The sequence below is a fragment of the Triticum dicoccoides genome, chromosome 6A, assembly GCF_002162155.2.
Source record: "Triticum dicoccoides isolate Atlit2015 ecotype Zavitan chromosome 6A, WEW_v2.0, whole genome shotgun sequence".
Taxonomy (NCBI): Eukaryota; Viridiplantae; Streptophyta; class Magnoliopsida; order Poales; family Poaceae; genus Triticum; species Triticum dicoccoides.
The window spans coordinates 359,949,747-359,976,900 of record NC_041390.1 but is presented as its reverse complement, the minus strand read 5'-3'; positions in this window follow the sequence as shown (position 1 = coordinate 359,976,900).

The window sequence follows — 27,154 nt, the reverse complement described above, 5'->3', positions numbered from 1 at the left end:
TTCGTTCGAGTTATCTTGTGTCATGTTTCACCTATAGCATTCCCTAAGGATTGTTACTATCTATTGTGCTTATAAATGATCCAAGTTCTTCATTTATCCTTCCGGTGAATAAGTTTCTTGTCTCCTTTCTCATCTCAATCCAATCTATTGATTTCGTTAGTGTCTGGTCTTCAACTCATAATTTGGGGATGTTTTCCTTAAGACCATTGGAAATCATATCTTTTGTTGTTGGTTTTCCAACAACTCCGTTCGACCCTTCTCCTAAAGATGTTTCTTCAAGCTCATTTATGGCAGAAATTGTCATTTTCTTCTCTGTCCCTTTATCCCAACAATCTAGCTTCTATTCTTTTGTTCCGGAAGCTTTGTGATGTTGCTCTCTTCACTCATCATCTCGGATTGTGAAGATCATGTTCTTTCCTTTGCTTATCCATTTAACCGGAGTGTCATGCCCTCTTTTCAAGTTCTTCCCATTTTATCAACTTTTGCCCCTTTTCAACCGGAGTGCCGTCTGAAATCGTTCTTACCCATTGTGCCATTCTTTCATTAGTTCCGATGGCAGTATGTTGTTGATCTCATCAAGCATCCTCTCATCTTGTCAAGTTCTTGTTAATTCCTTCCATTTGCAGTCGGAGTGCTATCCAAATTATATCATTCTTAATCCTTCTCTATCTTGTTTTAACCGGAGTGGTTTCAATATATATCTTGCCCTTCAACCTCAAGGTTTTTTGACATGTTCTTTGTTCCTCTCTTCTAACGGAGTGTTTTCAACTTCGTTCATCTCAGTTGTATTCTTTTCTCGAAATGGCTTAACCTTTCAAGGTTCATCGGTTTCACTCGTTTGTCAAAGAAGCAACTTAGTTTCACCTCTTCTCTTTCTCTTCCGTTTTTTCCTCCGGTGCCATTCTAGATCTCGGGACGAGATCCTCTCTTAGTGGTGGAGTGTTGTGACGCCCTAAGACCGGAGCTTCAGATGCCTTCCAAGGTTTCCGGGTTTTCGTCGTGTGTTTTGTTTGGTTCGTTTCATTCATCATTGCATCATGTGCATTGCATCATGTCGTCTTGCCATCTTCTCATAAATCTTTTGTAACTCAAATAAATAAACCATATGGATCTTTGGTCCATTTAAACCGAGGGAATTCACATGGTGATTCTCTTTATAACATATCCTCCCGATATTAGGGAGGTATTATAATTTTTTTCCATTCTTTTGGAATTCACCTTAACACACTTGCAATTTAATCCCCATGCTTTTTTCCCGCTTCTAGTTTGGTCCTCAAACTTTGCCCATATTTTCATTCATCGCTTTCCCGATCTCCACAAAAATTACGAACATTTTTGGACTCTCCAAAAATGTTTTTTTCTAATTCAAACTTATTTGAATTGCATTCAAATGTGTCTGAATGCAATCCTTTCAAGCGGTGCCAAATGCATTTCCTCGGAACTAACTCATTTTTATGAGTCCGGGACATTTAACCGCATGCCCAAATTCTTTCTCTAACCCCTCCTTTTTTTCTTTTCTTTCTTATCTTTGTTTTTGTTTTTCTTCTTTTCTTTAGAGTGAGAGGGAAAGAGAGCCCAACCTAGCCTTGCAACCTTGCTCTCCTCATGCCCAGCCGGCGCCCTCCCCACTGGGCCGGCCTTTTGGCCCACCTACCCTCCTAACCCTAGGCCCGAGCGAACCCCCCATCCCGATCGGTCCCCTCCTCTCCTGTGTTTCCTCCTCGCGCCGCCAGAGTGCCACCTCCTTGACCCCCCTCGCTCCCTTCCTCCTTTCACCAGCGCCTCCTCACCATCTCCCTCGATTCCTCCCCGATGCCCTTCTCTCTCCCCGCTCGATCTCTTCCTCCTTCGTTCTCGCACGCGCTCGTAGCGGCAGGAGCCCGTTTCCCTCGCCCTTCCTCCCCTCGTCTCCCTCTCCACTCGTCCGACTCGAGCTAGGGGAGGAGCCCCAGCGCCCAATCCCCTCCAAGCCGCCAGAGACGACCGAGCCTCCCCCGGCGTGCCCTTGCATCGAGCAGCCATAGCTGCGTCGCCGGATCCCATCCGATGCTGCCATGGATCCCGCAGAACCAGGCCGCGGCCCCGCACCATCTCGTGGACCATGCCCGCGCCACCGCTTCTCCGCCTCGCCCGGAGCTCCAAGTTCACTGGCCACAGCTTCCGCTACCGACCTCCGCGGCACCAAGTCGATCCAGCCGCGAGGCAGTGCCCCCTCGCGCGCCCATGGTCCTCCCTTCTTCGTCGTGAGCGGCAACAGGAACATCGCTGAGCCCTCGTGCCCGCGACCCTACGGCTGCGTTGACCATCAGCTCCGGCCACTGAGCTCCCTGCTGCGCGAGTCCCGTCTCCGACCGGCGAGTCCAGGCTGCCGAGCTCTTCGTCTTGCTGCTGCTCCGCCATCGACCACCAGTTGCTGCAGGCGCCATCCCGAAGCTCTCTGCATTGAACAGGTATAGGAGCGTAGTGAGGACGCCCGCATCGACTGCGCCTAGGGCTGCCTCCTCGCCCTTGTTGTTCGCACGTGGGCCACACGGCCTGCTGTCAGCCACGCCAAGACCCGAGGCCTTTTTTTGCTGCTTCGCTTTGGAGACACCAAGATCCTCTCCGACAAGTGCACGACTATGCGGATTGTGCCAAGTACCACGATGTCGAGACCCCTCAAGTTCGACTACACGAAAACGCCAAGTACCCCTACGCGCGAAGATGCCAAGACCGTTTTGGGAATCACCAAGTACCGCTACCGATGGCTCGAACGCCTTCGAAACGTATACCACTACTGCCGCCCGAACATCTACGGAACGTGTACCACAACCATCGCCGAAGAACCGTGAACGTCTAATGATGACCCTGAAGTTCGTCCACGATTGCTATGTACCACTACCATCGACGCGAACCACTACTTCCACTACGGCATGAGTACAACTACTACCACTATGAACATGTCGAGAACGTCTACTTCCTCTACTTTGCACCGAACCGATACGCTTTGAAGGTATAACCCCAAGACGACCGTCCGAGAACGTTTGCATGTGTTGTATGAGTTGCACCCTATGTTTGCACCATGCTCGAGTTGTCACTTGCTCGGTCCTCCTCTTCTGCCGCCAATTCGTGGGGAATCCGGTTACTGGGATCACCCCACCATCTTGCATGACACGCTCCCGTCACACTTTCTTTTGCACCGGCATCTCAATCGAGTTACCGGAAAGCGAGATGTTGCCGTGGCATCATTTTCGGATTCATTGTCGTGGCACCCCTTTCGTTTTTCGCCACTTTGACAAATGCTTCATAATATGCTCTTGCCAACATTTTCAAAAGTTGCATAAACTTGAACATGGCATCCGCATCATGTTAACAACATTAAGATGGTTTAAATTGTTGTTTGCATTAATTTGCTAAATGCATGTGGGGATTTTCCGGATTTGTTGTTTGTTATATCCGGCCCCATTTAAATTGTTTTGATAGTGTAGTTTTGTTATGCCTCACTTCTTGCCATGTTTAACAACATTTAATATTGTTGAGTACCTAACCGGGAGTGAACTAAATAATGGAATGTGGTGTTTTGTCAATATGCATCCCGATGCATATTGAGCTCCACTTAACTTGTAGTGTTGTTTGTGCCCCTTGCCATGCCATGCATATTTAAACCGGACATGCATCATACTTGGTTGTGCATCATGCCATGCTTATGTGGTGGTTGTTTACTATGTTGTGTGCTTCTTTCCGGTGTTGCTTCTTCGGGTTGGTTCCGATAACGTCGCGTTTGTGAGGATCCGTTCGACTTCGTCCTTTTGTCTTCTTCATGGACTCGTTCTTCTTCCTTGCGGATCTCAGGCAAGATGATCATACCCTCGAAATCACTTCTATCTTTGCTTGCTAGTTGTTCGCTCTTTTGCTATGCCTATGCTATGATACCTACCACTTGCTTATCATGCCTCCCATATTGTTGAACCAAGCCTCTAACCCACCTTGTCCTAGCAAACCGTTGTTTGGCCATGTTACCGCTTTGCTCAGCCCCTCTTATAGCGTTGTTAGTTGCAGGTGAAGATTGGAGTTTGTTCCTTGTTGGAACATGGAGATGTTGTTCCTTGTTGGAACATGTTTACTTGTTGGGATATCACAATATATCTTATTTAATTAATGCATCTATATACTTGGTAAATGGTGGAGGCTCGTCTTTATGCCTGGTGTTTTGTTCCACTCTTGCCGCCCTAGTTTCCGTCATATCGGTGTTATGTTCCCGGATTTTGCGTTCCTTACGTGGTTGGGCTATAATGGGAACCCCTTGACAGTTCGCCTTGAATAAAACTCCTCCAGCAATGCCCAACATTGGTTTTACCATTCGCCGCCTAGCCCTTTTCTTTTCCCTTGGGAGTCGCGCTCTTGAGGGTCATCATTATTTTTACCCCCCCGGGCCAGTGCTCCTCTGAGTGTTGGTCCGACCGAGCAGACTGCGGGGCCACCTTGGGGTAACTTGAGGTTTGGTTTTACTCGTAGGATGTCTCATCTGAGTGTGCCTTGAGAACGAGATATGTGCAGCTCCTATCAGGATTTGTCGGCACATTCGGGCGGTGTTGCTGGACTTGTTTTATCTTTGTTGAAGTTGTCTTGTAGAACCGGGATGCTGAGTCTGATCGGAATGTCTCGGGAGAAGATTTATCCTTCGTTGATCGTGAGAGCTTGTGATGCGCTAAGTTGGGACACCCCTGCAGGGATTTGAACTTTCGAAAGCCGTGCCCGCGGTTATGGGTAGATGGGAATTTGTTAACGTCCGGTTGTAGAAAACCTGAAGTTGATCTTAATTAAAATACATCAACCGCGTGTGTAACCGTGACGGTCTCTTCTTGGCACAGTCCGGGAAGTGAACGCGGTGTTGGAGTAATGCTTGACGTAGGTTGTTCTAAGATCACTTCTTGATCATAAGTTGTTTGACCGTGCTTTTGCCTTCTCTTCTTGCTCTCTTTTACGAATATGTTTAGCCACCATATATGCTAGTCGCTTGCTGCAGCTCCACCTCATACCTTTTACCCTTCCTATAAGCTTAAATAGTCTTGATCGCGAGGGTGTGAGATTGCTGAGTCCCCATGACTCACAGATACTTCCAAAAACCAGCTTGCAGGTGCCGATGTTACCATGCAGGTGACGCAACCAAGCTCAGGAGCAGCTCGATGAAGATCATTTCCATTGTGTTGTTTCATTTCAGTCGATCAATAGTGGAGCCCAGTCGGGACGATCGGGGATCTGTGTAGCATTTGGGGTAGTCTTCTTTTATTTTGGCTCCGTAGTCGAGCCTTGATTGTATCTGGTTGATGTAATGCTTTATTCATGTAATTGTGTGAAGTGGTGAGTGCAAGCCAACTATGTATCTCTTTACCTTATGTATTACATGGGTTGTGTGAAGATTAACTCACTTGCGACATTGCTTTCAATGCAGTTATGGCTCTAAGTCGTGCTTCGACACGTGGGAGATATAGCCGCATCGAGGGCGTTATAGTAAAGGTGGCTCCTCGTAGCTGGCATTGACTTGGTCTTCTCTTGTCTTCTTAATCATGACGATCCCTTTTGCCTTCTAAGGCATTGAGGGTACCAGGTAGGCAATCCTTTATGTAATGACACTAACAAGGCATAGTAGAGGTCCAATCTGCCAGACACACTGTTGACAGTATCGTCACCGAGAGCGGGGGATGCCGAGAACCATTTTCCTGCTCACTATAGTGAGGCGGACCAAATGGCGAGGTTCTCATCTACCAGTGGTTGCCGACACAACAATGATAAGGACATGGTTGCTCTACTAGGGATTTATATGATGATCTTGCATATCCTATGCCCTAATCATTGTAGGCCAAGGTTGCATCATCCTGGGGCAAATTCAAAGGTGTCACCATCTTCTAGGTCTTCATGTCCTCATTCCTTGAGGGTGTAGCTTCTGTTGGCACCGTCTTGTTGTGGTGTCGCCAATCTTGAGTTCAGAAGAGGTGGATGAGTGTCTCGCAAGGCATCTTCCCTATAGATTATCCACGAGGATTACAAGGAATCTCGTGGTCAGTGGCAAAAGGATTCTGGTGACTATTTAAAATTTTTAAGGGGAAGAGATCAATAAGGAAAGTATATCTTAGATTTTGAAAAACTAAGAAGGGGAAGAGAAGTATAGATAGTTTTTTTTGAAAATTAGTAATAGCTTTAAAAATAGTCCAACCCTAACTAACGACCATGCTAACTAAGGCTTCCTACGGTCAGGATGGCTCTGATACCAGCTCTATGGGGACCCTGACTCATAAGTCGTGATCACCGAATGCACGTGTAAAGTCATCCCAGAGATCAATGCTCACTGAACACATAGATGCTGAATAATAAGAGTCTTACCTCCGTACATACCATTTTATAAAAATTGTGACCATTATGGTCAAGTCTTGAGAATTTCATCATAGCGGAAATCTTCACTAACAACTTAAACCCATGCCATCTTCCTTAACCCTACAGGCATTCTAACCGGGGAGCGTCCTAGCTCGCATGTTCGTCACCAAGGCACTCTTCATTATATCATGTTCTTTCATGCCTGGCCAATAAAATAACCAGTGGCAAGCCAATGAGTACTTCGGATATACTCGCAAGCAACCCATGTTTTGGACCAAGGTATAACAATGCATGACATATGCAATTTTTTGTGGAAAGCTAGTTTTGAGTGCAATGACACATTCAACAATTTGTAAGGCATGCATCATAACTATTCAAGTAACCATGAGGATAGGTTACAGATATCAACATAAATAGAGTTGTAACCAACCCATCTTATTTATCATGTAAGTCTTTTGACTTGACCCAAGTAGTTCTTTCCACACACTCACCAAGTTTCATAAACGTGTGGACGTAGCCCAAGAGCGGTTACCAAGCTGTCCTTGACCATGGACACGGCTATTTGAATAGTTTGACACTCTATAGAGGTCGCACACATTACCCACAAGACTCGGGGAACTTCCGCGTCAAGCCACGACTCACGGTATATTACATACCTGAGGTAAGCACCCGAACATTATCTTTCCCTTGACAACACTAACTGAGAGTCCACTCGTTGGCCCTTGTCCTCACAATGTACATCATACAAGACTCACTCGAGATCGTACCATCCAAGAGGGGACACAACGGTGTGCCATGTGTCTGTAAAAACAGCCATAGTCGCCCTAACTGGCATGACTCCATATCGAGAGAGTAACTCATACTCTCCTGCCACTATTAATGAGGGCTCCCTGCTAGTATTGACAAAAGTAATCAACAAAGCCCCATCCCATAAGGGGTATTGTGGTTGTAAATGTAAGGTTGGAATAACGGTCGCAACTGAAACCAATCCGTTTCCGAAAACACACTCACACAACTTGCTCCGGTATACCACTTGTTTGTCAAGTTGTTTCCTAGCTCATCATCTCCCTCGGGCATTAGTGGCACCCGATGGGATTTTTGGAAAGTCTTTGAAAACAATCTTGCTTCCATCACCATGCATATACCCATCCCCTTTTTGCATAGCACTACTTAGCATCCTAGCTACTCCCACCCGCATAACCCTCATAGGAGGTAGGGTCATGCATCATGCATGTTTCAACGAGGAAAGCATCAGAGGAAAACCACCTCAAGTGGCCACCATATCATTGTGACTCCGATGCAAGCAATAAAAGTGCTATATGACATGCATAAATAGGGTTTCAAAGACATGGTCAAAGGGCTGCTTACCTAGTTCAGCAATGTCTTCAAATCTTCTAGTCCATCTCCGAGCATTTTGTCTACTTCGTCAACTATCATTGAAAGCAATCATAATAAGCAACACAACAAGGCAAAAAATAAAAGTGCTCTAAAATATGAAGTTGAATTTTCTAGGACTTCTCTGGTTATATGAAAAGTAACCAGAGTGGTTTCATTGGAATTGGATAAGTGGATATTCCTGAGCATTTCAATCTGATGGAATAAAGGGCTTAATGGATTTGCAAGAAGTGTACATAAACATTATTTTGAAAAATGAGCAAAGGCACCCATTTAATAAGGCATGATTTTAGAAGCATTTAGGAGTTGGTTTCACTGGATTTGGAGTTCAAATGATTTTTGCATGAATTTGTAAAGTTGACAAATCTGAAGAAATGGCTCATTATTTTGTGTGGCATAGAAAGTATTAAGAAAAATGTTCATAACTAATTTATGACCTTATAGGTATCTGGAAATTCGAATCATGGCATTTGGATCAACTATGAACTCTTTGTGATTTTCTAAAGTTCATCACAGAAATGGAAAATGGGGTTTCATTGAATTTGTGTGAAGAAAGGTGTTTTGGAAAAATGTTCATGTTGCACCAACAGGTAGAGCATGATTATGGAGTCACTAGAAATTTGTATTACAAGATTTGGAGTTCATTTGAATATTTGGGAGATTTAATAAGTCTAGAGAAAAAATAAAAAGAAAAAGAATTTACCAAAAGGGGCTGGATCAGGGCAGCGTCAGCGCGCATAGTGCGGGGTTTAGCGCAGGGCGCCACTGGGCCGGCCCAGTAGCTCAGTCGCACCCGGCGACAGCGGTGATGTCGAAGGCGGCTTCGTGGTGGTGCGCCTTCACGCAGGGGAGGCAGATCTCGCCGAATCCGTTTCCACTTAAACGGTTGGGCCCGCCCGCTGGGTCGCTGACGTGTGGGCCCAGCGGCAGGCCGTCTTCAACCTCCCCCACGCGCGACGGGAAACAGAGGAGGCGAGGCCGAGCGGCGCCGGCGCTCTCCTCGGCGGCACCGGCCACCTTCGTCGGTGCCCAACAGACCAACGTGCTCGAGAGAGCGTGCCACACCCGCCGAGGTGCGCCACGACCGCAGGGGTGGTCGGGCGCGAGTGCTCCATCGGCCGTGGTGGGCTAGGCCTCGATGATGACGGAGCTCGATGGCACGGCCACGGGGAGGAAATGAAGAGGCACGGGAGGGGCTCACGTTGATGGTGGAGGTGCTCTAGTGCGGTCTAGAGGGGAGGAGGCGGAGCGGTGGGTGCGAATTTAGGCGGAGGCCGATGGCAAGGCGCCGGCCATGGTGGTGGATGGAGGGCATGGGAGGAAGAATGGGTTGGCCTGAGTGGTGTTCGGGAGAGAGAGGGAGCAAATGGAGCAGCGAGGAGGGCCTGGAACGGCCTTAAGTAGCTGACCCGTGGCTCACCGTGGACACGGCGCACGGGTGGCCGTGGCATGATATGATACTTTGTAGGATCCTCAAGTATGTCATTTTTTACATGCTAAAATTTTCCTATATTTAATGGAGAATATTTCCTTTGTAAACATTCCAAAAGCTTGAAATGTCCAGAGAAGGTGTTTGAGGGATTTGACCAATGTTTTGAACATGACCATATGTTGAAACTCATATATGGAAAATATATGTCCACTCAGCTTCCCTAAATTTTCTCAAATATTTTTGAAACATTCAAATAATTTTAACCTATTAAGGACCATTTCTGGCCTCAAGAAAAAGCCTTAAAATAAAATAGTAAAACAATTTTTTAAATAATATCTTTGTGGTTTCTGGGAGTCCTGTATCTAATAGAAGTCAAATAAAATTTTTGAAAGATTTTTCACACCCTTAATTAAGTACTCGTAGTTCTAGTATCAACTCAGGGGTTTTTCGGGAACCTAATTTAAAAAATACCTTTTGGCCAAAATATTTTTGTAAGAAAATACTATTATGTCCTATACACATGGCATGATCATTGGAAAAAGTCATGAATAAATAAGATGCAGTATAAGAGTTGGACGATTTATTTGATTTTTAGAGCACTTGCAAATAGCAAACAAAATCCAATCAAAGCAAGGACCAAAACACTCAAAAGTTTTTTTATTAGCCCATATTTCATCATGATTTATTATCTTAAGTGTTGTGTCATGAAAATCAGGGTGTGACTTTGGGCTCAGCGCGGCGCTTCATTGTCGCCATCTTGCTGGCGCTATCCAGGAGCGTAACACGGAAGGTGTAACACCCTGGATACAACTTGCCATATTTGTACCCTGACTCTTGCCTTTTCCGGAGATGCGATATGATTTTTCCCTTCGTGGTTGCATTTTCGTTTTTGTTTTGCATTTTGTCCATGTCATGCATATCATATCATGTCATCATGTGCATCGCATTTGCATACGTGTTCGTCTCATGCATCCGAGCATTTTCCCCGTTGTCCGTTTTGCAATCCGACACTCCTATGTCCTCCGGCGCCCCCTTTTGCCTCTTTTCATGAGCGCGTGTTAAACATTCTCGGAATGGACCGAGATTTGCCAAGAGGCCTTGGTACACCACCGGTAGACCGCTTGTCAAGTTTCGTGCCATTTGGAGTTCGTTTGATACTCCAACGGTTAACCGGGTAACCATGAAGGCCTTATGTGTGTTGCAGCCCAACACCCCTCTAAAGTGGCCCAAAACCCATCCAAACCCCCTCCATCCTCTCGGCCGTTTGATCACGATCGTGTGGCCGAAAACCGCACCTCATTTGGACTCTTCTAGCTCCCTCTACCTATAAATATTGTGCCTTCCCCTGAAATTTTGGCGGATGAACCCTAGCCCTCTACCTCCTCGCGCCGCCGGACACGTCCACCACCGCCTCCACATCGCTCCGGCCAGTAGGAGCGTGCCACCTCAGCAGCACCGCCTCCCCACGCCAATTAGGGCGCGACACCTGTCGCCGCCGCATCCCTCCGCCACCATGGCACTGCGGGCCCACGGCCGGCCCGCCCGGCCCGACCGCGCGCTCCCACGCCCGATGCACGCGCGCCGCGCCGCCGCCTCTCCACTCGCACCCACACCCATGCCTCGGTTCGGCCGCCGCCGCCCTGCATCAGTCACCGGCACCGCCACCCTGCCACTGTTCCTCGCCGCCCTCGCCGCCGCACTCCTCCGCCGCTGCCTCGTCGCTGGTCGTCGCCCCACCGCCGCCTCCTCGCAGATCCAGCCGGATCCGGCTCCCCCGAGCCCTCTCCGGTGAGCTGAGGCATCCCCGGCCACCATTGCCTCCGTCTCCGGCCGTGCTCCGATGAGAACCCCGTCCGCGCCTCGATTCGCATGCCAAGTAAACCCTAGATCTAGGAGGGTAAAATATCTCTAAGTCCTTTTCCCCTATTATTTTGAGCTCCTATTCATCATGCCATAACTCCACATCCGTAGCTCCGTTTTGCATGCATAATATATCAAAATGTTCATCGTGATGTGCTCTTCTTTTTGTTCCATTGCACCATGCTTGTTTGAGTCCATCTTGATGCCCAAATTGTTGATGCAAGAGTGCTATAAAATGTTAGTTCCTTATTCTTATCAGATTATGAGCTTTTGTCATTTTTGCCATGATTATTGTGTGCTGCATATGAGCATGAGCTCCACATGTGTTTTGGGTTATGCCATGCCATCATTACAGGGGTGTATGCCATGTATTTTTGTGATAAATGTGGTGACTAGCACAAGCATGCAAAGTAGCTCTCGTGATATTGCTGATTTCAGAGACTTAGAATTTCACTAAGTCTTTGCTCTGCTGTTATTTTTATGCCATGTATTCATGTTGCTACAGAGAGATCCATGCTTCTTTTGAGTATGTTCAGTAAGGATGATATGGACATATGGTCATGCTCTATCCATCCATGCCCCTGTTTGCATTTATGGAGTACCCTAGCATGACTCAATCTTGCTCTACTTTTGCTATAAAATGTTCCTGGCAGATTGTTTACGTGTTAATCAATTTTGCCAAGGTTGTTGTAGTTGATCCATGCATGCTATGAGTTTGTTCTTGCTTTGGTTAGCTTCATGAACATGTCTTCTTGCTGGCAGTATGCTTAGCTTGTCATTAAATGCCTTGTGTTGAGTGCATCGAGCTTGCAAATAGGTCTTCATAATTCTGTTTATGTCATGTCCAGTTTTCTGCTATGTCTGAATCTGTTAACAAAACTTGCTATGTTTACATGGGTGCCATCATATCTTCTGATCCTTTTTGGCTTATGGTCAGTAAGGGACTTTTGTTATAAGATTTGAGTAGATCCATTACATGCCTTTTTTGCCATGATATATTCCTGTAGCATGTTGTTATCTTGATCTAAACATTGCTTCCTGATGTTAATTCCTAACATGTTATTTTCACTAAGTCTGTGAGCTGATATCTTTTGCACTTTTGTCATGCTTGTTTGAACCTGCTCTTTTGTGAGTTAGCTGTAGCTTAGTGTTCATCTTTTGTCAAGCATCATGAGTAGATCACTGCCATGTGCTTTGTTGCTATGTTAGAGTGCAGTAGCTTAGTTTCTTGTTGCATTCTAGATGGCATCGTCCTGTTAATCGCAGAATTGTGCCATTCTTTTTTTGTTTGCCATTTGCAAACCGTGCATCCGATTTCGGTGATCTTTATATCGATTTCGACCGAAATCAACTCATCTTTCCAGCGGCGCACTTGGTTTGCCAAATTGATGCCTGGTTCAATCTTTTCCTTCCGGAGCATGCATATGCATTGCATATCACATCCCGCATATCATGCCATGTTTTGCATCATGTTGCGTGCGCATTGCACCGTGGTTGATTGTGGTTTCATTTGCTTGTGTTCTTGCCTTGGGTAGAGCCGGAATACGAGTTCGTGATCGAGGAACCCGTTGAGTACGCTTACGAGGATCAAGCTTTTCGTCAACTCAGAGAACTTTGCAGGCAAGATGACCATACCCTCGAAATCACTTCTATCTTTGCTTGCTAGTTGCTCGTTCTTTTGCTATGCCGCGATACCTACAACTTGCTATATCATGCCTCCCATATTTCCATGTCAAGCCTCTAACCCACCTTTCCTAGAAAACCGTTGTTTGGCTATGTTACCGCTTTTCTCAGACCCTCTTATGGCGTTGCTAGTTGCAGGTGAAGTTGAAGTTTGTTCCATGTTTGGAACATGGATATTTTGGGATATCACAATATCTCTTATTTTAATTAATGCATCTATATACTTGGTAAAGGGTGGAATGCTCGGCCTTATGCCTGATGTTTTTTTCCACTCTTGCCGCCCTAGTTTCCGTCATACCGGTGTTATGTTCCTTGATTTTGCGTTCCTTACGCGGTTGGGTGTTATGGGTACCCCTTGACAGTTTGCTTTGAATAAAACTCCTCCAGCAAGGCCCAACCTTGGTTTTACATTTGCCTAACAACCTATCACCTTCCCTTGGGTTCTGCAGACTCAAGGTTCATCTTTATTTTAACCCCCCCCCCCGGGGCCAGTGCTTGTCTAAGTGTTGGTCCGAACCAGAGGCACTTGCGGCGCCACCTCGGGGAAACTTGAGGGATTGTTTTAGCTGTACGTAGTGTTCATCCGGCGCTGCACTGAGAACGATTTTTGTGCAGCTCCTATCAGGATGTCGGCGCATCGGGTGGTCTTGCTGGTCTTGTTTTAGCATTGTCGAAATGTCTTGTAACCGGGATTCCGAGTCTGATCGGGTCTTCCTGGGAGAAGGAATATCCTTTGGCGATAGTGAGAGCTTGTGATGGGCTAAGTTGGGACACCCCTGCATGGTTTTGAACTTTCAAAAGCCGTGCCCGCGATTATGGCCAGATGGGAATTTGGTAATATCTAGTTGTAGAAAACCTTACACTTAACTTAATTAAAATGAATCAACAACGTGTGTAGCCGTGATGGTCTCTTTTCGGCGGAGTCCGGGAAGTGAACACGGCTTTGGAGTTATGTTTGAACGTAAGTAGTTTCAGGATCACTTCTTGATAACTTCTAGTTCTCGATCATGCTTTGCTTCTCTTCTCGCTATCATTTGCGTAAGTTAGCCACCATATATGCTAGTGCTTACTGCAGCTACATCCTCACTACATTTTCAACCCATAAGCTTAAATAGTCTTGATCACGAGGGTGTGAGATTGTGGAGTCCCTGTGACTCACAGATTACTTACAAACCAGATGCAGGTGCCGACGATGCCAATGCAGGTGATGCGACCGAGCTCAAGTGGGAGCTCGATGAAGATCGTGTTTGTTGTGTTGTTCCGTTTCAGTTGATCAGTAGTGGGGCCCAGTCAGGGCGATCGGGGATCTAGTATTAGGGGTTGTCTTTCTTTATTTTGGTTCCGTAGTCGGACCTTGATTGTATTCTGGATGATGTAATGCTATATTTATGTATTGTGTGAAGTGGCGAGTGTAAGCCATCTCTTCATCCCATTCTTATTCAGTACATGGGATGTGTAAAGATTACCCCTCTTGCGACATGCCTACTATGCGGTTATGCCTCTAAGTCGTGCTCCAACACGTGGAAGATATAGCCGCATCATGGGTGTTACATGTGACGCTCTGAGACCGATGCTCCAGATGTCTTCCATTTATTTTGCCGTTGCCATGTGCATTTGCATCCATCATGTTCATGATTGCTTGCTTGCTTGTGATGTTTGTTTTATTATTATTACTATTATTATTATTATTATTATTATTATTATTATTATTATTATTATTATTATTATTATTATTATTATTATCATTATTATTATTGCATCATGCATTCGTCTCCATATGCTTGTTTTCTTTTACTTGTTCATGTGCATTACAACTCCTTGTCCTTGATCCTTTCTCTTTTACTTATTGCTCAACTTCAACTTGGATTCACCCAAGTTTCTATCCCATCCAAATTTCTCCTTTCTTCTTTATTCCATTCATTTTCCTTGTGGCATTTTCCCTGTTCGGAAAAATGTTCAACCTATCCCTATAAATCCTAAAAGATGCCTACACCCTCTCTGCCAAATTTCACATCCTTTGGAATTGTTTTGGTTGGGTTAGAAAAAAGGCTCAAGTTTGAATTTAATTCAAACTTGAATTATTTTTCTATCTATAAAATTGCTAAGACAATTTATTAAAATGGTGCAAAATTCCAGAATTCCTGAGATATTTGTATTCCAGCCTACTTCCTCTCCAAAGTCCCTGTGTTTTTTTCTCTTTGTTCTTTGCCTGAAGAAATTTGAAGAGAGAAATTGAGGCAAGCGAGAGAGAGCAGTAGTGCAGCCCAGCCACACCGCAGCAGCCACCTTAGCCCAGCCCGCGCCTGGCCTTTTCTCCTCTTCCCCTGGTAATTTTATATCTAGTGAAATCCTTCGGACCCACATGTCATCCTCACTCCTACCTCCTTTCTTCCACCTTGGAACTTTTCTTCTCTCACAGTAACTCTCAGGAGAGAGCACGCACATGGTCACCGTGGCTACCACGGTGCCCGCGCCCCTCCTACAAAGCTCCAAGCCCGCGCCCTAGGGTTTCCTCCTCCCTCCTCGCACCACCATCTCTCTCTTCCTCCCCTGTTTTTCCCTTCTTCTTTAAGAACAAAGGAGCAGAGAACCACCCAGGACGCTCCACCATCGGTTGCAAGGCCTCCTTGTGGTCTTCTTCGACTTCAAGCTAGGCCAGGAGCCAGAAGGGCCCAAGGGCGCCGCAATCTTCTTCCACGATGTTGTCTTCTTCCTCTTCATTGCCGCGGAATGCCAAGTTTCTCGACATCATCTTCGTCATCTTCCTCTGCTTCATGGACCCAAGCGCCTCCGTCGATCATCGCGTCCTCGCCCTCGCTGTACTACATCTCCGGCGTCCTCATCTTGTCCTACGGGACCTAGGTGAGCATCCGTTCCTCCCAGCCCCTCTCTGGTTCAATTTTGTCGTTGTGGCCGCTGGTCCCGTCGCGTCAAAGGCCATGTCCCCCATGGACGACCATGGGAGCGAGCCCAAGATCATGTTCTAGCCTCTGCACACCTCACCTATTGCAAGCATCCTCACACGCACTCAAGCACGCAGCACACGTGCATCTCACTCGCGAGCTCTGTTGCCTGCTTCGACCTGTAACCACCATGACCGAGACAAGCTCCTGCTCATCCTCGGTTTGCAGTACCCGTAGCATTGTGCGCATGCCCGCAGCAGCAGCCGCTTGGTTCATCCGCACGCACACCATTTTCCGCACACCCGCTGATGCCTAGCAGCCGAGATCGGCGCCGCGTTCGCTCGCCGCTGCCCTGAGCTTTCTTGGTGTAGCCATGGCTGAAGCTCGCCACTTCTGTTCCTTTCCTATAAAGAAAGCCACCTCCTAAAGCACACAACACACGCACCAGCCCAACTGGTTAGGCTTCCCCTTTATCACCCAGGAGACCAGGGATCAAATCCCCACGGGCACATTCTTTTCCATAAATTTTGTCTTACCAGATCAATGGTTTGTTATTGTTCATGTTCGTTCAAGTCCAGTATCCGCCACATACATCTTCCAGGCGAGCTGGTCAGCACGCTCTGTCTTTCAACGGTGAGGTGCTGGGTTCAACATGGTGGCTTTACTTTGCATGTTTAACAACTCTAAACTTGTGTTTAGGGCAGAACAGTAACAAATCCATTAATATGCACATGAGGATTTTCCGGACTTGTTGCTTGTTGTTCCGGCCTCATTTAAACTTGCCTAGATAGGTATTTTTACTTTGCTTCACCCCTTTCCATGCTAAACAACATTTAATATTGTTCAGTCCAGAAACGAGATCGAACTAAATAACTTGTTGTGGTGTTCCGTCAATATGCAACTCGTTGCATATTGAGCTCCACTTAGTTTGTAGGATTGCTTGTGCACTTTGCCATGCCATGCCATGCTTCATTAAACCGTACATGCTTCATACTTGGTTGTGCATCATGCCATGCTTATGTGATGGTTGTTTACTATGTTGTTTGCTTCTTTTCGGTGTTGCTTCTTTAGGTTAGTTCCGATAACGTCGCGTTTGTGAGGATCCGTTCGACTACGTCCATTTGTCTTCTTCATGGACTCGTTCTTCTTCCTTGCGGGATTTTAGGCAAGATGACCATACCCTCGAAATCACTTCTATCTTTGCTTGCTAGTTGCTCGCTTTATTGCTATGCTGCGATACCTATCACTTACTTTATCATGCCTCAATATTGCCATGTTAAGCCTCTAACCCACCTTTCCTAGCAAACCATTGTCTGGCTATGTTACCGATTTTGCTCAGCCCCTCTTATAGCGTTGTTAGTTGCAGGTGGAGATGAAGTTTGTTCCTTGTTGAAACATGGATTTTCTTGGGATATCATTATTATATCTTGTTTACTTTAATGCACCTATATACTTGGTAAAGGGTGGAAGGCTCAGCCTTATGCCTGGTGTTTTGTTCCACTCTTGCCGCACTCGTTTCCGTCATGCCGGTGTTATGTTCCTTGATTTTGTGTTCCTTACGCGGTTGGGTTATAGTGGGAACCCCTTGACAGTTTTCCTTGAATAAAACTCCTCCAACAAGGCCCAACCTTGGTTTTACCATTTGCCACCTAAGCCTTTTTCCCTTGGGTTCTGCAGACTCAATGGTTATCTTTATTTTAAACCCCCGGGCCAGTGCTCCTCTGTGTGTTGGTCCAAACTAGGGTCCTTTGCCGCGCCACCTCGGTGCTACTCGAGGTTTGGTTTTAGTTGTACGGAGTGCTCATCCGGTGTGCCTTGAGAACTAGATACGTGCGACTCCTATCGGGATTTGTCGGCACATCGGGCGGCTTTGCTGGTCTTGTTTTACCATTGTCGAAATGTCTTGTAACCGGGATTCCGATTATGATCGGGTCTTCCTGGGAGAAGGAATATCCTTCGTTGACCGTGAGAGCTTGTGATGGGCTAAGTAGGGACACCCCTGCAGGGTTTTGAACTTTCGAAAGCCGTGCCCGCGGTTATGGGTAGATGGGAATTTGTTAATGTCCGGTTGTAGAGAACTTGACACTTAACTTAATTAAAATGAATCAACCGCGTCTGTAGCCGTGATGGTCTCTTTTCGGCGGAGTCCGAGAAGAGAACACAGTCTCGTGTTATGCTTGAACGTAAGTAGTTTTAGGATCATTTCTTGATCATGATAGTTTATCGACCGTGCTTTGCTTCTCTTCTCACTCTCATTTGCGTAAGTTAGCCACCATATATGCTAGTGCTTGCTGCAGCTCCACCTCACTACCCCCCTTTTCCTACCTAAAGCTTAAATAGTCTTGATCGCGAGGGTGTGAGATTGCTGAGTCCCCGTGACTCACAGACTACTTCCAAAACCAGTTGCAGGTGTCGATAATGCCCGTGCAGATGACGCAACTGAGCTCAAGTGGTAGCTTGATGAAGATCATGTTCATTGTGTTGTTTCATTTCCTTTCGATCAGTAGTGGAGCCCAGTTGGGGCGATCAGGGATCTTTTGCATTAGGGGTTGTCTTTCTTTATTTGGTTCCATAGTCGGACCATGATTGTATTCTGGATGATGTAATGCTATATTTATGTATTGTGTGAAGTGACGATTGTAGGCCAACTCTTTATCCCTTTCTCATTCAGTACATGGGATGTGTAATGATTACCCCTCTTGCGACATGCCTACTATGCGGCTACGCCTCTAAATCGCGCTCCGACACGTGGGAGATATAGCCGCATCGTGGGTATTATAAGTTGGTAATCAGAGCCTTCCCCCACTTAGGAGCCCCCTGCTTGATCGAATCGCTGACGTTGTTGAGTCTAGAAAAATGTTTTGAGTCTTATACGATTATATATATCGAAGAGTAGGATTCTTTTTACTCCTCAGTCCCTTCGTCACTCTAGTGAGGCCTCCTGACGTAGAGTTTTGACCCTTCTCTCCTCAAATTTCACTAAAAAAATTTAGGATCACGCGGGTATCTTGGAATCGTTCTGATGGTTTTGTGACGAGAACATTGTTCTTGGTGCCTCCTGACATTTAGGGGTTGTGGCAATGTCCCGGGGAGTTGAGCTCCGAGGTGTTGTCGTCACAATTTTATCGTTGCAGTTCTGGAATACCTGAGTTTTGCCGAGATCGAAAATCTCTTTTATGCAGTTGTTGGTGAGATAACCTCGATGCCACCCAGTACTGGGGCCGGAGTTCGGGAGTGTTTCCATAACTCGTATAACGGATGCTTTTCGAAGGTTGAGGTAAATGATTTCCGAAGGTTTCTTGGTTATGTGTTGAAGGATGGATACAGCTGGATGTAGGATTTGCTAGATTTGGGTGAGATATTATGCTTCCCCTGTATCCCCAACACCTGATTGCATAACCGGAAAGTTTCGGGAGTTTATAAGTGGGAATTCAAGTAGCTCTCAGGATATCTTTCCGACAGATGTATGATATGAAATTGGGGTTCGACGTCTAGTGGTCCACCTATTCACGGTTGGTTTTACAGTGGTCTCGTTGTGTCCTAAAGAGTCCTTGGCTATGCCGACTCGGGGACGCTTTGTATGTCATGTGCACTACCTTGGACATGATAGTGTTGTACGATCGAGTCTGTGTGGGCCCCACCACGAAAACTTCGGACGAAATCTCTATCATATGTTTGTTCCGACTTATTCTTCAAGCCAATCCTTTGTTTTGTTTTGAGTTGTGGTATTCGAGTTGCTTTGAAGTCAAGTGTTTATTCCATACCTTTCCTAAGCGGTGTTCTCATACTCCTATGTGAATACCAATCCTTCATGATAATCGAGATTGTCATGTCAATCCTTTTCACCTGGCGTGTTTCTCTCCAAGTGGATCCGATCATTTTCAGCATTCGCAAGATCAACCCAAAGTGTTCTCAATGTTATTTGTTTCATCCGTCCCAATTTGCCTTTGTTTTCCCGCCCTCCCACCCTTTTATTTAAGGAATCAGATGTCTTAATCAAATATCCATCTTATTGATGTGAAGTCTCTCCATTCTTTTCCGTCAATACTCTTATCCGATGATTTTCACGAAGGTACTAACGGAGCTTCAAGTGTATTATTCTACATTCTTTTCTTCTCCAGTGGATTCAAGTCAAGCCTTGTCAATCATATCCATTTCTTGTTTCAAATGTTTTCTCTTGCCGGTGTATCTCTTAATCATTCACTTCTCGCTATTCAATTATCCCGGAGTGCTGAAGATGTCTCAGAAGATTCGTTTGCATTCTCAATCCGTTCAAGCTATTGCGAGGATGTTATCTCATTCAAGCCATTTAATTCAACCTGTGTAATCTCTCTCCAAAATCGTTCAATGGTGTCTTTTGAGTGGGCCCTAACCCATAGGTCTTTTTCCAGGATCTTACCTGACTCTTCTAATTTTCCCGGAGTTATTCTCAAATTCTTTCAAAGTTTGACGTAAGAATGAATTATCATCAGTCATTTGTATTTCTCAAAGATCTGTCAAATTCTTTTCATCGTCGGTTCAACCTTTCTAATTTTCTTTCCAGAGTGCCTCAACAAATTTGTGGTGGTGTTTCTCATCGTCATTCTCGGATTTGAAGACCGAAGAGGAGTTCCTCTTAAATCCTTACCCGTTATCCCAAAGATTCATGGTGCTAGCTTTATGCCATCCTCTCATAATTGTTTTCGATTGTGAGAATTCTTTTCACCCATCCAGAGCATTTCAGGAGTCTTTTCAGTTTGATTCTCCAGAGGGCATCATTTTAGAAGATTTAGTCATTCTCAACATTCAGATCTCATTCCCCAATTCTACCGGCCGGTGCATCATTTAAATATCATCTAATCAGTTGATGATCTCTCCGGTTTCATGCATTTATATTCTCTCAAGTATCTTCGTTCTTTTTATAATTCTTCCCAGTGTTTCTTTATCTTTTGTTTGTTTATTTTCAATTCTTACGGTGGTTCATTCAAGATTTCTTTTCCTTCGTTAACATATCAATTTATTCATTGTTTCAATCGTACCGGTGGTTCGTTGAGGACCTTCCCAAGTTTGCGCAATATCTCTCTTAATCCTTTCTACGAGAATAAGTATTATGCCAAATCCATTGCTTGTCATTAATTTAATTGATGAAGGATAAGCATAATGTAATTCTTATTCTTGTTTCATCCAAGTGATTAATTCTTGCTTTCCTTAGTAGTTCATCACATCACATTCTTGGTTCGAGATGCTTTATCTTTTCTTTTCCAAGAGTTCAAAGCTCTCACAATTATATCACCACGGAGATTCATCTAAATCATTGCAAGGATTCACCTTGTCTTTTCAACTTCTCTTTCCTTTCGTTTGATCATTCTTTTATTACCGGAGTTCTTTAAGGAGGCTCTACATGATGGTTCATCAAGGACTTAATTCCTTCTCAAAGTGTTCATTGAGATTGTTTTCAGAGAAGCTCAAGTTTTCTTCATCTTGCAATCCATAGTGCAATTGTTCTCCCTTATCTTTTAAGGTGGTAATATATCATTCTTCATTCACAAGAATGAGGTATTTAAACCCATCATTTTCTTCCATGGAGTTATCTTGGTATAAATTTCACCTAAAGCTTCCCCTAAGGATTGTTGCTATTTATGGTGCTTATAAATGACCAAAGTTCTTGAGTTACCCTCCCAGTGAATTAAGTTTCTCGTATCCTTGTTCATATCAATCCAATCTTTTGTTTCCGTTAGTGGCAGAATTTCACCTCATAATTTTGAGGTGTCTTCCATAAGCCCACATCAAGCTTATCCTTTCGTTGTTGATAATCCAACAACTCCGTTCTAGCATTTGTTGTAAGCGTTCTCTCTCAAGATCTTGTTTCCCTCCGTTCATTCCATTCAATTCTTTCACTTATTCCGGAGGCATTGTGATGTTTCTCACTTCTCTCATCATCTCAACTTGTGATGATCGTGTTCTTTTCGTGCTTATCCATTTATCCGGAGTGTGGTGTCCTCTGCTCAAGTCCTTTTCATCCTATCAAGTCTTGCACCTCTTTTCAACCGGAGTGCTGCCCGAATTGGTTCTTCATTGTTCCTCTTTTCTAACGGAGTGTTTGCAACTTTGTTCCTCTTCGTTGCATTCTTTCTTTCAATTTGTTCAACCTCACAAGGTTCTTTGGTTTCACTCGTTTGTCAAAGAAGCAACTTAGTTTTACCACTTCTCCTCCTATTCCATTTCCCTCCGGTGGCATCCTAGATCTCGGGACGAGATCCTCTCGTAGTGGTGGAGTGTTGTGATTCCCTGAGGTCGATGCTCCAGATGTTTTCCATTTATTTTGTTGTTGCCATGTGCATTTGCATCCATCATGTTCATGATTTCTTGCTTGCTTGTGATGTTTATTATTATTATTATTATTATTATTATTATTATTATTATTATTATTATTATTATTATTATTATTATTATTATTATTATTATTATTGCATCATGCATTCGTCTCCATATCCTTATTTTCTTTTACTTGTTCATGTGCATTACAACTCCTTCTTCTTGTCCTTCATCCTTTCTCTTTTACTTATTGCTCAACTTCAACTTGGATTCACCCAAGTTTCTATCCCATCCAAACTTCTCCTTTCTTCTTTAGTCCATTCATTTTCCTTGTGGCATTTTCCCTGTTAGGAAAAATGTTCAACCTATCCCTATAAATCCTAAATGATGCCTACACCCTCTCTGCTAAATTTCCGATCCTTTGGAATTGTTTTGGCTGGGTTAGAAAAAAGGCTCAAGTTTGAATTTAATTCAAACTTGAATTATTTTTCTATCTATAAAATTGCCAAGACAATTTATTAAAATGGTGCAAAATTCCAGAATTCCTAAGATATTTGTATTCTAGCCTACTTCCTCTCCAAAGTCCCTATGTTTTTTCTCTTTGTTCTTTGCCTGGAGAAATTCGAAGAGAGAAATTGAGGCAGGGGAGAGAGAGCAGCAGTGCAGCCCAGCCACACCGCAGCAGCCACCTTAGCCCAGCCCGCGCCTGGCCTTTTCTCCTCTTCCCCCTGGTAATTTTCTATCGAGTGAAATCCTTCGGATCCACATGTCATCCTCACTCCTTACTCCTTTCTTCCACTTTGGCACTTTTCTTCTCTCATAGTAACTCTTGGGAGAGAGCACGCACATGGCCACCGTGGCTACCACGGCGCCCGCGCCCCTCCTATAAAGCTCCAAGCCCGCGCCCTAGGGTTTCCTCCTCCCTCCTCGCGCCGCCATCTCTCTCTTCCTCCCCCTGTTTTTCCCTTCTTGTTCAAGAACAGAGGAGCAGAGAACCACCGAGCGCGCTCCACCGTCGATTGCGAGGCCTCCTCGTGGTCTACTTTGACTTCAAGCTAGGCCAGGAGCCAGAAGGGCCCACGGGCACCGCGATCTTCTTCCACGATGTCATCTTCTTCCTCTTCATCGCCGCGGAACACCAAGTTCCTCGACATCATCTTCGTCATCTTCCTCTGCTTCACGGACCTGAGCGCCTCGGTCGATCATCGCGTCCTCGCCCTCGCTGCACTACATCTCCGGCATCCTCATCTTGTCCTACGGGACCTATGTGAGCAGCCGTTCCTCCCAGCCCCTCTCCGGTTCGATTCTGTCGTTGTGGCAGCCGATCCCGTCGCGTTAGAGGCCATGTCCGCCATGGACGACCATGGCAGCGAGCCCAAGCTCGTGTTCTAGCCTCTGCTCGCCTCACCTATTGCATGCATCCTCACACGCACTCAAGCACACAACACACGCGCATCTCACTCGCGAGCTCCGTTGCCTGCTTCAACCTGTAACCACCATGACCAAGACAAGCTCCTGCTCGTCCTCGGTTTGCAATACCCGTAGCACACAACACATGCACCAGCCCAACTGGTTAGGCTTCCCCTTTATCACCGAGGCGACCAGGGATCAAATCCCCACGGGCACATTCTTTTTCATAAATTTTGTCTTGCCAGATCAATGCTTTGTTATTGTTCATGTTCGTTCAAGTCCAGTATCCACCACAAACATCTTCCAGGCGAGCTGGTCAGCTTGCTCTGTTTTTCAACGGTGAGGTGCTGGGTTCAATTCCCAGGCACCCCAATTTTTGCCCCTGTTTCCTCTTATTTATCTTTTGCACACCACACAGCCAGCCACTTAGGCCTCATTCGCTCCCGGGCCGCTAAACTACTCTCCAATCCGGCCCATGCATATTTTTTTCCACTCTGTGATTTTCGCATATATCCAGTGCATGCATACTTTCAGAAATGCCTTGAATTTGCATTGCTCATATCTAAATATCCATGCATCATAATAGATCATGTCATATATGTAAAATGCTTAGAATTTCATGTAATTTCATAATATGCTGCTTTCTTCCATGTTAAAAATGTTTAAATTGTTTTTTGCATTATTTTGCATAAATGACATGTTAAAATGGTTTATTTCATAACTGAATAACCGTAGCTTCAAACTTAATAAACTTTATATGTAAATCAGGTAGAAAAAATGTCTAGTTTAACATGGTGGCTTTACTTTGCATGTTTAACAACTCTAAACTTGTGTTTAGGGCAGAATAGTACCAAATCCATTAATATGCACATGAGGATTTTCCGACTTGTTGCTTGTTGTTCCGGCCTCATTTAAACTTGCCTAGATAGGAAGTTTTACTTTGCTTACCCCCTTGCCATGCTAAATAACATTTAATATTGTTGAGTGCATAAACGAGATTGAACTAAATAACTTGGTGTGGTGTTCCGTCAATATGCAACTCGTTGCATATTGAGCTCCAGTTAATTTGTAGGATTGCTTGTGCACTTTGCCATGCCATGCCATGCTTCATTAAACCAGACATGCATCATACTTGGTTGTGCATCATGCCATGATTATGTGATGGTTGTTTACTATGTTGTTTTCTTCTTTCCGATGTTGCTTCTTCGGGTTAGTTCCGATAACGTCGCTTTTGTGAGGATCTATTTGACTACGCCCGTTTGTATTCTTCATGGACTCATTCTTCTTCCTTGCCGGATTTCAGGCAAGATGACCATACCCTCGAAATCACTTCGATCTTTGCTTGCTAGTTGCTCACTCTATTGCTATGCTGCAATACCTACCACTTGCTTTATCATGCCTCCCATATTGCCATGTCAAGCCACTAACCCACCTTTCCTAGCTAACCGTTGTTTGGCTATGTTACCGCTTTTGCTCAGCCCCTCTTATAGCGTTGTTAGTTGCATGTGAAGATGAAGTTTGTTCCTTGTTGGAACATGGATTTTGTTGGGATATCATTATTATATATTTTTTACTTTAATGCACCTATATACTTGGTAAAGGGTGGAAGGCTCGGCCTTATGCCTGGTGTTTTGTTCCACTCTTGCCGCCGTAGTTTCCGTCATACCGGTGTTATGTTCCTTGATTTTGTGTTCCTTACGCAGTTGGGTTATAATGGGAACCGCTTGACAGTTCGCCTTGAATAAAACTCCTCCAGCAAGGCCCAAGCTTGGCTTTACCATTTGCCACCTAAGCCTTTTTCCCTTGGGTTCTGTAGACTCAGGGGTTATCTTTATTTTAATCCCCCGGGCCAGTGCTCCTCTGAGTGTTGGTCCAAACTAGAGTCCTTTGCAGCGCCACCTCGGGGCAACTCGAGGTTTGGTTTTAGTTGTACGAAGTGCTCATCCGGTGTGCCCTAAGAACTAGATACATGCGACTCCTATTGGGATTTGTCGGCACATCGGGCGGCTTTGATGGTCTTGTTTTACCATTGTCGAAATGTCTTGTAACCGGGATTCCGAGTCTGATTGGGTCTTCCTGGGAGAAGGAATATCCTTCATTGACCATGAGAGCTTGTGATGGGATAAGTTGGGACACCCCTGCAGGGTTTTGAACTTTCAAAAGTCGTGCCCGCGGTTATGGGCTGATGGGAATTTGTTAATGTCCGGTTGTAGAGAACTTGACACTTACCTTAATTAAAATGAATCAACCGCGTGTGTACCCGTGATGGTATCTTTTTGGCGGAGTCCGGAAAGAGAACACGGTCTCGTGTTATGCTTGAACATAAGTAGTTTCAGGATCATTTCTTGATCATGATAGTTTATCGACCATGCTTTGCTTCCCTTCTTGCTCTCATTTGCGTAAGTTAGCCACCATATATGCTAGTGCTTGCTGCAGCTCCACCTCAGTACCCCTCTTTTCCCACCTTAAGATAAAATAGTCTTGATCATGAGGGTGTGAGATTGCTGAGTCCCCGTGACTCACAGATTACTTCCAAAACCAGTTGCAGGTGTCGATGATGCTCGTGCAGATGATGCAACTGAGCTCAAGTGGGGAGCTCGATGAAGATCGTGTTTGTTGTGTTGTTTCATTTTCTTTTAATCAGTAGTGGAGCCCAGCTCGGGCGATCGGGGATCTTTTGCATTAGGGGGTGTCTTTCTTTATTTGGTTCCGTAGTCGGACCTTGATTGTATTCTGGATGATGTAATGCTATATTTATGTATTGTGTGAAGTGACGATTGTAAGCCAACTCTTTTCCCTTTCTCATTCAGTACATGGGATGTGTAAATATTACCCCTCTTGCGACATGCCTACTATGCGCCTATGCCTCTAAATCGTGCTCTGATACATGGGAGATATAGCCGCATTGTGGGTGTTACATTAGAAGTTGGTATCAGAGCCATCCCCGACTTAGGAGCCCACTGCTTGATCGAATCGTTGACGTTGTTGAGTCTAGAACAAAATGTTTTGAGTCTTAGGATTATATATATCGGAGAGTAGGATTATTTTTACTCCCCATATAACACCCCAGATGTAACTTACCCAATTTGTACTCCAACTCTTGCCGTTTCCGGCGTTAAGTTATTTTATTTTCTCGGGTTAGGGTTTTTGTCTCCGTGTGTTGTTGTCATTGTCATGCATCTCATATCATGTCATCATGTGCATTGCATTTGCATACGTGTTCATCTCATGCATTCGAGCATTTTCCCCGTTGTCCATTTTGCATTCCGGCACTTCGTTCTCCTCCAATGGTCTTTTCTACCTTTCTTTTGTGTGTGGGGATTAAACATTTCCGGATTGGACCAAGACTTGCCAAGCGGCCTTGGTTTACTACCGGTAGACCGCCTGTCAAGTTTCGTACCATTTGGACTTCGTTTGATGCTCCAATGGTTAACCGAGGGACCGAAAAGGCCTCGTGTTTGTTGCAGCCCAAAACCCCTCCACTTTGGCCCAAAACCCACCAAAACCCTCTCCATCATCTAGAGCGTTCTATCACGATCGCGTGGCCAAAAACTGCACCTCATTTGGACTCTCTTAGCTCCCCCTATGCTTATATAAAGACCCCCTCCTCCAAATTCACGTATCCCCTCTCCTAAACCCTAAAAAATTTGCCCCGCCGCCACCGGACACGTCCGCCCCGCCACCGGACGAATCCCGCCGCCGCCTCCGGCCAATCAGCGGGCGCCAAGTGGCCCGCGCCCACTTCCCCGCCGCCGGCCCGGGAGGCCCAAACCGGGCCCCCGAGGCCCAACCGCCGCGCGCCGTCGGGGCACCTCCCCGCGCCCTT